Source organism: Grampus griseus (genome assembly GCF_964374135.1).
Source record: "Grampus griseus genome assembly, chromosome: 1".
In the NCBI taxonomy this organism is placed as follows: domain Eukaryota; kingdom Metazoa; phylum Chordata; class Mammalia; order Artiodactyla; family Delphinidae; genus Grampus; species Grampus griseus.
In genome coordinates this window covers 63,781,055-63,792,778 of record NC_139017.1, presented here as the reverse complement: position 1 = coordinate 63,792,778, position 11,724 = coordinate 63,781,055, and the positions used below count along the sequence as shown (strand labels likewise).

Below are 11,724 nucleotides of genomic sequence, written 5' to 3'. Positions count from 1 at the left end.
GAAAGTTGTAGAACCAAAAACTGAACCTGAGTCACTAGAGTCCTAGACGCTACCTTTTAATATTATGGTGTGTTCTCACATGGGATGATGTGTCCACCCCTAGGAATTTCAGGGTTACCCACCAGAGCCAGGAACTGGGTGATGGGGGGACATTTTCTCCACAAGGCAAAGCTGTGGCTCTTAAGGCACTGTGCAACAGTGGGGAAATGTCAAAGTTATTAATTTTTATAAAATATGTTAATGGGATTCCCATTACTTCCTCTCTCGTTATTCGGTGTTGCCTTTCTGTTTCTCTGACACTTAACTCTGAGGATGTGACACTAAAAATATCAGGGCCTGCAGGCTCCCTGATCCTTAGATCCTTTTCTTCCAACAGCTGGGACATTTGACCCTTGCCAGCAGGCTCTGCTTCAGAGTCAGGGCAAATCATTCCCCCCAACACACATTTTTTTAATACTTAAAAAAAGGTCATATCCATGAAAGTGTGTAGGACACAGTAAGCCTTTTTTAGTACCCTTCTTCTCCTCATTGGAACTTCTCAAATTCTCTAAATATGGAAGAGTTGTATAAAGTTTATCACTTGGGAATTAGAGAAAAACTTTAAATCTCCAAGGGCACATCTACAAAATAAGTCTCAGAAAATGCCCAATTAGCTATTCAGAGCTAGTCCAAAGTAAGCAGATATGAGCCTGTAGTAGGCATTTCTAATTGGTTACAGCACTCATTCTTTTTATCTGTACTCTTCCCTTTAAGATAAGGTGTAGCCCAGAAACACTGTCATCTGAACATTCTGGGATCCATTACCAATGATCTGGAGTTAGCATATGAAATGAAAGCTATTTTCCATCCTTGCCCAAGTTCATCAAGATAGATATTCAGGCATTGCGCTCAGCGGTTCCCCGGATCAGTCTCTTGCTTCAACAGTGTTTGGACGGAACAGACCCAGGGTCGCCCTTTCCTCCAGCCTCCGACCACCCTCCAACCTTCGGAGTGAGCCACTCAGCTATCCTCGGTCACCGGGACCAGCCAACACCATTTTCTGAGCCGAACTCCTTATTACCGATCAACCATGAGCTCCCAGATTCGTCAGAATTATTCCACCGAGGCGGAGGCTGCCGTCAACCGCCTGGTCAGCATGCATCTGCGGGCCTCCTACACCTACCTCTCTCTGGGCTTCTATTTCGACCGCGACGATGTGGCTCTGGAGGGCGTGGGCCACTTTTTCCGCGAATTGGCCGAAGAGAAGCAGGAGAGCGCCCAGCGTCTCTTGAAACTGCAAAACCAAGCGGCGGCCGCACCCTCCCCCAGGACGTGAAGAAGCCATCTCAAGATGAGTGGGGTAAAACCCAGGACGCTATGGAAGCCGCCATTAACATGGAGAAGAACCTGAATCAGGCCCTTCTGGATCTGCATGCCCTGGGCTGTGCCCAGGCAGACCCCGCCTCTGCGACTTCCTGGAGAGCCACTTCCTAAATGGGGAGGTGAAACTCATCAAGAAGATGGGCGACCACCTGACCAACCTCCGCAGGCTGGCTGGTCCGCAGGCTGGGCTGGGCGAGTATCTCTTTGAAAGGCTCACCCTCGAGCACGAACAGGAGTCTCTGAAGTCCAGCGGCCTCTGAGGAGCCCCTCTGGCGTCAGAGCTTCTGCCTGAAGCCCCGCTCTGCAGCCACCCTCTCCCAAGACGTGGACCAAATGGAAACAATAAAGCTTTTTGCAGCAAAAAAAAAAAAAAGATAGATATTCAAATGAACCCTAATGTATAGCAATTCTTCATTGATCCTGTTTGATGATTTTTATCTGGATAGGTTAGTCTTTAACAGGTTTAAGTGAGTCAAATGTGCCGAGACTCAAAAAAGGTGAGGTCAGAAAATGTAGGACCTTGGACCACAGTCCCCATAGAGGCAGTACCTTGGAAAGAATTATTAAACCATGCTAAGGCAGCACCGAGCCAGTCCGCACAAACACTTGTTAAAGGGGGGAGATGTTTTGTAAACCAGAATGAGGAACCAGAGAGCTTGGAGTGCAAGCAGGGCATCAGATCAGAATCACCAGGGATGGGCAAAATGTGGGCCAGGACGAGGAGGTCACATGCCGAGAAGTGGCACTCCTGCCAGCATATCTTCTATGCGTGTTCCTACTTGTGGAGCTTAGGCTGCCCCTTCACATCCCAGGTTGCTACTGCAAAAATATTTTGAATTAATTAACCCTAAATATTTCCTCTGTTAATCTTTTCACGCATCTGATCCCAGAACATTTGTTAAAGAATCTGGAGACTTATTTTTTTTAGAATTTATTTTATTCAAGTATAGGTGATTTACAGTGTTGCGTTTATTTCTGCAGTATGGCAAAGTGATTCAGTTACATATATATATATATATATATATATATATATATATATATATATATATATACACTCTTTTTCATATTCTTTTCCATTATGATTCATCACATGATATTGAATATAGTTCCCTGTGTTATACAGTAAGACCTTGCTGTTTATCCATTCTATATATAATAGTTTGCATCTGCTAATCCCAAACTCCCAATCCATCCCTCCCCCACCCCCTCCCCCTTGGCAACCACAAGTCTGTTCTCTATGTCTGTGAGTCTGTTTCATAGATAAGTTCATTTGTGTCATATTTTAAATTCCACGTGTAAGAGATATCATATGGTATTTGTCTTTCTCTGTCTGACTTACGTCACTCAGTATGATAATCTCTAGGTCCATCCATGTTGCTGCAAATGGTATTATTTCATTCTTTTTAAAGACTGAGTGGCATTTCCATTGTGTGTGTGTGTGTGTGTATATATATATGTACCACATCTTCTTTATCCATTCATCTGTCAATGGACATTTAGGTTGCTTCCATGTCTTGGCTATTGTGAATGTGGAGACCTATATTTAAACTCTTATTCTTTCACTTATTTATGGACAATGTAACCTTGTGTGAGTTGTCCAAATTTATGAACGCTGATACCATGTTCATACAGAAGTAGTCAGACAAGTTGGTCTCTAAGATCATTTGTCTTTGAAGTTCTATGATTCTGAGGTAGAAAGAAGAGTCAGGGTGGGAACTTGACTCTGGATGCCAGAAAAAAAAAATAAAGCAATGTTAGAAATTAATTTGCTATTTAGTAGTATTTTGGTTATCACACATGATTTTTATGTTTGCTATTTTGAGGCTAAAGATGATATTTTATACATTATTAACATCTCCTTTTTGATCATTCCATAAAACCACTATAAAGTCAACCTAATTTGATAGTTAATAGAAATCCAGTTCTCTGCATTTACTATTTCATGCCTTACACATTAAATTATGTATAGACATAAAATAGATAAAAATGATGGCTTTTTTCTTTGCCAGGTCCTATGCTAAGTATTTATATTTATTACCTTCTTAAAATCTTCTTAACAAATCTTTTGAGTACTTTAATCCCTTGTGGGTGAGGCAAAAAAAATGTAAGGGAATTAAGTAATTTGCTCAAGGTTACACGGCGAATAAATGTTAGAGCTGGATTTTGAACCTAGACAGCCTGACACCAGAGTCCTGGTAACGCTGGAGACATGTGAGTAGTAGAATGTGCTTTAAAAGAAAAAAAGCCCATTAAGATATCTTGTAATAAGCAATATATAATTTAAACATACCATATTTATACATAGCACTTTCCACAAAATATCCTGTAACAAAAATAACTGAGCTCAGAGAGTCTCTGGAAAGGAATATCATGATTAGCAGTCTGCTGAGTGGCCCTGTGATGCCTTCAGCAGTGTGGCAAACACAAAAAGGTCATGGCAGCTTGAAGGCCGTATACTCTGCCTTTCTAACGTCAAGGTCACTCCAGGTTATGGCCCAGGGACTGGTCCACTGGAGCTGTGCAGGGCAGATCTAATATTCCTTCAAGAATCATAGCAATCATCTCATGGGACTATGATTAGGAGGATGAATTTGTGCAGGCACACGTAGAGGCAAGTGCACACTAATGTGGAAAGAGAGGGGGAGGGGAGAGGGAGACAGAAAGGGAAAACGGGGGGGGGAGACAGAGAGAGAAAAGAAAGTGAGACCTTTTGAGTCTTTGAGAATTGTCTACATTTTCAGTCTTTACACCCTAAACTCCCATTCTCTCTCCAACCCCATCCAATATGACTTTCATTTTCCACCACTCCAGTGGAACTTGACTTCTTGTCAAGGTCAACAATGACCCAGATCCTTGATACTCAAAGTGTGGTAAAGGACCAGTAGCTTCACCTTGGTGAAGCCCTAAAATCTCTCTGAATCTCAGCAGCTTCATCTGTAAAGTGTGGTGCACACCTCATGGTAGTATCAGGAGGATTATATTAATGCACATGAGGTACCTGACAGACAGGACATGCCCAACTTATCCTGGTCCTCCTTCCTTCCACGTATGCCAGCAAGAATCCAGGCTCACTAAAAGCAGAGAAATTGATATGTGATTACTTATGCTAACAATATACTCACAAAATCTCAGAGACGGAAAAAAGATTACAAGACTTCTGGCCCAACCAGGGCTACATAGAATGCCTGAAAATGGGCTTTCCTTTCCAAAAATCTCTTTTAAATAATCCAATTTTCATATGAAGTATGGTATATCTGCTCTGTTGTAAGTCATAGAAGAAAGTGCAAAGCCTTGGAAAAACTCTGAGGTTGATGCAAACAGATCCCCATCTGCAGGGATGATGGTGAGCACTTGGGGCTCTGTGCTTCCTCAACACTTAGCTCAGCAGGGCGCCTTAGTGGAGGTGCCAGCATTGTCTCGCCAGAGGAGAAATGATTACCTACAAGAAAAGACAGTCAGTTTTCCAATCCTCCCAAGTCATCCAAGGTCTTGTGACTCAATGGTGAGTCAGTGAGCAGACTTCATTAGTCAGCCCTGATGACTAGTGTTCCTATGACCTTCCAGAAGAAGGCATACAGCTGCGTGGACAGACAGTGATAGGAGGGGTTAGGAGATTGATATTTCCATCTCTGTTCTGCTAAATATCACCACTTTGGCCCTGGATAAGTCACTGAAGCTTTTAAGGCTTTAGCTTTCACATTTGTAAAATGAGAGTGTTGCCTTGATAGGATCTACCAAAGTTCTTCCCATGTCTAAATTTGCACATTTGTGCATATTCATATATTTTCTTTCTTATCTGGTCTTCATTCTCAGCAGAAGGAAAGCTCTATGAAGGAGGACTGAGAGTTAAGTCTGCTAATGAAAACTATAGTTAGCCCTTTGTATTTGCAGATTAATTAAATTCCATAAATGTTTTTTCGTGAAACAATCAGTGCTTCCTATGCACCTGCTTGGTATCAGGAAATTACATATATGATCACCACCGCACCACAAGAAAAACACAATTCAAGCAATTCCAATGTAATGTGATGAGTGCTACCAAGGCTTTTGCAGTAGGTGCTGTGGAAACAGATAGACAAAGTTCCTAACTCAGTTTTGAGTGAACAGGGAAGGACTTCCTAGAGGAACTGACATCTAAGATGAGACACATGAAGAGAGTAGGGCTTATCTAGGTAAAGAGGAGTCAATTATTCCCTTTTTGTTTGCTTGTTTTGTTTTGTTTTTGCAGTATATGCAAAAGCCTGGTAGCAGGGGAAGGCACAATGCCCTTGGCAAATGCAAATAGCTCAGTAGGATGAAGGGGTGATAGATGAGACTGGAGATGAGAATTATCTTTGACACCATATTAAGGAATTTGGATTTTAACTGGAGACCATGGGGATCATTAAAGAGTATCATGCAGTAGGGATCAGGATACAGTTCTCACATCAGATATATAATGCAGACTGCAGAGTGGAGAGATTGGAGGGGAGAAAGGGAAGTCTCTGGATATAACCAGAGACTGGATGTAAAGAAAGTAACCTGGATGAAATGATAGTCTAGAAGAAGGGAGTGGCAGTGGGGATAGCAGTAGGAGGATTGAAGAAAGGTTTATGGTGAAGAATTGAAAAGACTTAGTATTGCCTAGACAGAGTGATAGGAGAGGTACCTAGACAGAGGTAGGAGAGAGACTAGTGAAAGAGGGTGCAGGAGTTTCAAGCATTAGTAATAAGCAAATGGCAGTGCCACGTGCTCAGTTTTGTTGAAAGTCAATAATGAATTCAGTTTTGGATCCATTATGCTTTGTTGAAATGGAAGATTGCCTAACATAGAAGCCAACACAGTATACGCACATTCACTCAGAAATATTTATTGAGTACCTTCTATATGCTAAACACCATGCTGGGATCTGGAAGTATAAAGATGAATAGATTTCAGGAGTCCTGGCCTCAAGGATCTGAGTTTAATGAGAGGAGACATCAGATATGTAAAAAATAACTACAGTATGTTCAAGGTGATAAATGTTATAGAAGACAAATGTATTCATGGTAAAAAGTGTGCTGAATGAAGGTGTTCTGGCAATGAGTAATGTAGAGGAGAAGCATGTAGCTGAAGGTTCCATTAATGAGAAAGTCTTGTGATATAGAGAACTCCAACTGGGTTTTTAAAGAAGCGTCAATTTTAAACAAGGAGCAAGAAAGTCTGTTAGGCAGGAAGAATGATTCAAGCAAAAGCAAAAGAGTAGAACAGTGTTTGGTATGTTTGAGGGACAGTATGTAACACAGTTTTCCTAGTCCTGAGGGATCTTAAGTGGAATCATAAGTGCCTGGAGAGACAGAGACTTCTGGTCTTTGCCTACAATTTTACACCTGCAGCCTGGACCTCTAGCCTGAGCTCCAGACTTGTAAATTGACTGCTTATTTGGCACCTCTCTTTGTAAGGCTAATAGACAAAGACAATATGCCCAAAACTAAACTCCTGACCCTCCCCTTTTAAAATCTGATCTTCCTAGTTCCCCAAATTAGAAAAATGGTAATGTCATATTAATAAATGCTCAGGCCCCAAATCCTTGCCTCCTCTCTTTTTCTCCCAAACAGCATGAAATCCATCAGCAAAACCTAGTATCTCAGAGTGATGCTAGCAAAAAAAATGGTGGAATAAAGGCCTCTGAAAACACTCCCTTCCATGAAAGCAATGAGAAAACTGGCAAAAATTGTCAGCGTCAACTTTTTTAGAACTTTAAACATTAATCAAGTCTTGTAGCACCTAATAACAGACTGAAAATACATAAAGTAAAACTGACAGACTTGAAGGGAGATTTGACAATTCAAGGATAATAATTTGAGATATCAATATCCTGCTTCCAACAATGGATAGAACAAACGGATCGAAAATTAACAAAGAAATAGAAGAACAACACTAGAGAACACTACAGAATAACACTATTCACCAACTAGACCTGACAGACATCTATAGAATACTCTACCCAACAGCAGCAGAATATACAACCTTCTCAAGTACACATGGAACCTTTTCCAGAATATATATACATATGCTCCGACACCTAACATATATTAGATCATAAAACAAGTCTCAATCAACATAAAATGACTGAAATCATACAAAGTATGTTCTCTATCCACAAGGAAATACAATTAGAAATCAGTAACAGAAGGAAATTTGGGAAATTCAAAAATATGCATAATTAAACAAAATATTCCTAAGTAATCAATGAGTCAAAAGACAAATCACAATGGAAATGAGAAAACATTTTTAGATGATGAAAATGAAAATAAAACATACCAAAACTTGTGAATGCAGTTAAAGTAGAGTTTAGATGGAAATTTATGGCTGTGAACGCCTATGATAAAAAATAAGATCTCAGATCAATAACCTATGCTTCACCTTAAAACACTAGAAAAAGAAGAGCAAACTGAACTCAAAGCAAACAGAAGAAAAGAAATAATAAAGATTTTAGAGATGAAATAAATGAAATAGAGAATAGAAAGCAACAGAAAAAGTCCATAAACTATAAGTTTCTTCTCTGAAAAGATCAACAAAATTGATAAATTTTTAGCTAGCCTGACAAAGAAAAAATGAGAAAAGATTCAAATTACTAAAACCAAGAATGAAAGTGGAATTACCACAGATCTTACAGAAACAAAAAGAGTTGTAAGGGACTTCTATGAATAAGTATAAATCAACAAATTAGATAACTTAAAGGAAAAGGATAAATTCCTAGAAATACAAAAACAAAAAATACAAAACATATTCAATGGGGAAAGAGAGCCTCTTCAATAAATGGCGTTAGGAAAGATGGACAGCTACACGCAAAAGAATCAAACTGTACTACTCTCTCACACCATATACAGAAATAAACTAAAAATGGAGTAAAGGCTTAAACGTAAAACCTGAAACCATAAAATTTCTAGAAGAAAACATAGGCAGTACGTTCTTTGACATTGGTCTCAGTAATGTTTTTTTTGGATATGTCTCCTCAGGCAAGGGAAACAAAAGCAAAAATGTAACAACATCAAACTAAAATGCTTTTGCACAGCAAGGAAAACTTTGACATCAGTCTTAGTGATGTTTTTTTGGCTCCGTCTCCTAAAGCAAAAGAAATAAAAGCAAAAAATAAACAAATGGGGCCTAATTAAACTTAAAAGCTTTGGCACAGCAAAAGAAACCACTGACAAAATAAAAAGACAACTTACTGAATGAGAGAAGATATTTGCAAATGATATGATCAATAAGAGGTTAATATCAAATATATATATAAACAGCTCATGCAACTCAACATGAAAAAAACAAACAACGTGATTAAAAATGGGAAGAACTGAAGAGACATTTTTCCAAAGAGGAAATGCAGATGGCCAACAGGCACATGAAAAGATGCTCAATATCGCTAATCATCAGGGAAATGCAAATCAAAACCACAATGAGATATCACCTCACACCTGTCAGAATGGCTATCATCAAAAAGAATGCAAATAACAAATGTTGGCAAGGATGTGGAGAGAAAGGAAACTTCATGAACTGTTTGTGGGAGTGTAAATTTGTGCAGCCACTATGAAAAACAGTATGGAGATCCTCAAGAATTTAAAAAGAGAACTACCATAATGATCCAGAAATTCCACTCCTGGGTATTTGTCTAAAGGAAATGAAAACACTAATCAGAAAAGGCATATACACTCCTATAGTCACTGCATCATTATTTACAATAGCTAAGATATGGAAGCAACCTAAGTGCTCATCAATAGATGAATGGATAAAGAAGATATGGTATATATATATGTATATATATATATATATATAACCTATATATATATATACTCACATATACACACAGTGCAATATTACTCAGCCATAAAAAAGAATGAAATCTTGCCATCTGTGACAATGTAGATGGACCTAGAGGTTATTATGCTAAATGTAATCATTCAGACAAGAGAAAGACAAATATTGTATGATTTCACCCATATGTAGAATCTAAAAAACAAAACAAATGAACAAATATAACATACCAGAAACAGAGTTATAGATACAGAGAACAAACAGTTTGTTGCCAGAGGGGACGAGGGTGGAGGGTAGAAGAGAAATAGGTGAAGGAGATTAGGGATACAAATTTCCAATTGCAAAATAAATGTCATGAGTATGAAATGTACAGTGTGGGGAATATAATTAACAACTATGTAATATCTTTGTATGGTGACATGTTGTAACTAGACTTATTGTGGTGACCATTTTGAAATATATAAAAATGCAGAACCACTATATTGTGTGACAGGAATTAACTATGTTGCAGGTCAGCTATACTTCAAAAACAAACAAAAAGAAAAAAAGAACAACAGAAACTGTATGTCGATGCATCTACTTACACCCAACTTCTCCTTTGCATCCAAGAGAATTGAAAAGCCACATCTATTAAACTAAATGCCACTATGTGTGCACAAGACCCTGGTCCCTTCTGCCCTTTTCAAGGGCTTCACTCCAGTTCTCTTTCATTATTAGTCTCTCTCTTTCTGGGGGGTCATTTCAATCACCAAGAAAATATACTCTAGGGAAACACCTCCCCTTGAAACCCTATCTCACAATGACTAACAGCCCATCTATTTTCTCATCTGCATAACTTAACCTTCTCAAACAATTGTCAGCACATACCATTCCATATCATCATTTTGCTTCACTCTTCAGCCCATTTTAGTCTGGTTTCTGTCCCGTCACTCCACCAACATTGCCTTTCCTCCACATTCTTACCACTCTAGGGCCTGCAAGCTCCACCTCCAAACAGCACCTGCACTTCTTTACCAAAGGCTCCTTTCTTGCCACCGTAGTCCAAATCGCCTCTACACAGAAAACCAGAAATGCCAGCAAATAATGCTCTCTCCTCAACGCTGGAGCAGGACTCAACCAATGATTGACGGGGTTTGACATTAAATAGTTCCCCTCCTGTGAAGTGACCCTCTGAGGAGTGTGTTTCTGGACTTCTGGACTTTCCCCTGGCGTATTAATCATCAGCGGCCCACACCAGCAGCTGGTTCTCGTTCCTCCCTTGTCTCACTTCCCCACTTCCCTACCTTCACCTCGTAAACTACTTCCGCTTGAATTTTTGTTTCTGGATTAGCTTCTGAAGAAACGTAAACGAAGACGACTTCCCTTATGCCAACTCTAACACACGCTTCCCTGTCTCACCTCATTGACCAATTATCAGTATGTGACCCTGCAAATCACCCCCTCTTTCTTGAAAACTCTCTTTTCTCTGGATTTTTAGGACACCACAGCCTCTGGTTTCCCTCCGCCTCACAGGCTGATCCGTCTCCACCCTACCTTTCATATTGGAGTATCTTAGGCTCTGATCTCACATCTCTGGTCCTAACTTTCTACCATTTTTCCCTCTTTTCTGTGTGACTCCCATCTTTCTAAATCCAGCCGTTCTCTCTTCTGAATTCCGGATTCACTCCAGACATTAATTAAAAGATGAATCTTAAGTCTGCATTGAGTTTATTTTCTTAGAGTTTTGTGGTACACCAGGCACTATGTAAGCTCTTTCTAAATATGTTGTCTCATTTAATTCTTACATCAATGCTCCAAATCATTACATTTGTAAAGGCAAGAAAAGCAAGGCTCAAGAGCTAGGAGTTTTCCTGGGTTCATGGAGCAGGTGAGGGGCAGTAACAGGCTGTGAACTGAATCTTTCTGACTGAAAGTTACAAGCTTCACTGCCATGCCATTCTGCTTCTGTTATTCTCACCTCCTTTGTGCAATGGGCACAGAGGTTTTCTAGAATAATCCACGGCCAGAGCTGGAAGAGAATTTAATCATCATCTAATCCAGCTCCTTCATTTTACAGTTGCCTCAAAGAAGTACAACATTTTCCCAAGATTTATTTAGATACCTGGTTATATTTATGACAGGTGGTTATTTCCCGACTTTGTATTTTGAGCTATAAATGGTGCTAAGGTTCATTCGTCTTTCCTTTTCTCTGAGTTGCGTCTCTAGCCTTGGAGGCTCTCTCCACTCAAATGCAGATGGCACACACTTTCTAACTCCCCTGATCCTGCTGGGCCTCTGGAGAGAGCACTGAGGGTCACTGTGTTACTTCCTTTGAATATTTTCTCAGATGGAGATGATGTTCCAGTTGTACAGACCAGTGACTGGCATTTTAACCACAGGAACATTGTGAATATCTCCCTGTTAAATATCTACCCATCCCATTAAGGCTATTTATTGTGCTGTATCCAGAGCAACTAAACCCAAGACTGTGTCTGCGCCAAAGACTCGAATAAAAACTTAAAAAAAAATTGCAGCCATCCAGATGTTCTTTGGCAATGACGAACACCCAGACATTTGGAGACATCTGGATGACTGACTGGCTTTTTCAGT

At 39.8% G+C, this 11,724-nt stretch overlaps 1 pseudogene across 1 annotated transcript; it reads left to right on the top strand.

Moving 5' to 3' along the window:
• The first annotated feature begins 977 nt into the window (after positions 1-977).
• Positions 978-1,570, top strand: LOC309831382 (ferritin light chain-like; annotated as a pseudogene). Its single transcript has one exon. The product of its transcript is annotated as a ferritin light chain-like (transcript).
• Positions 1,571-11,724: the final 10,154 nt, after the last annotated feature.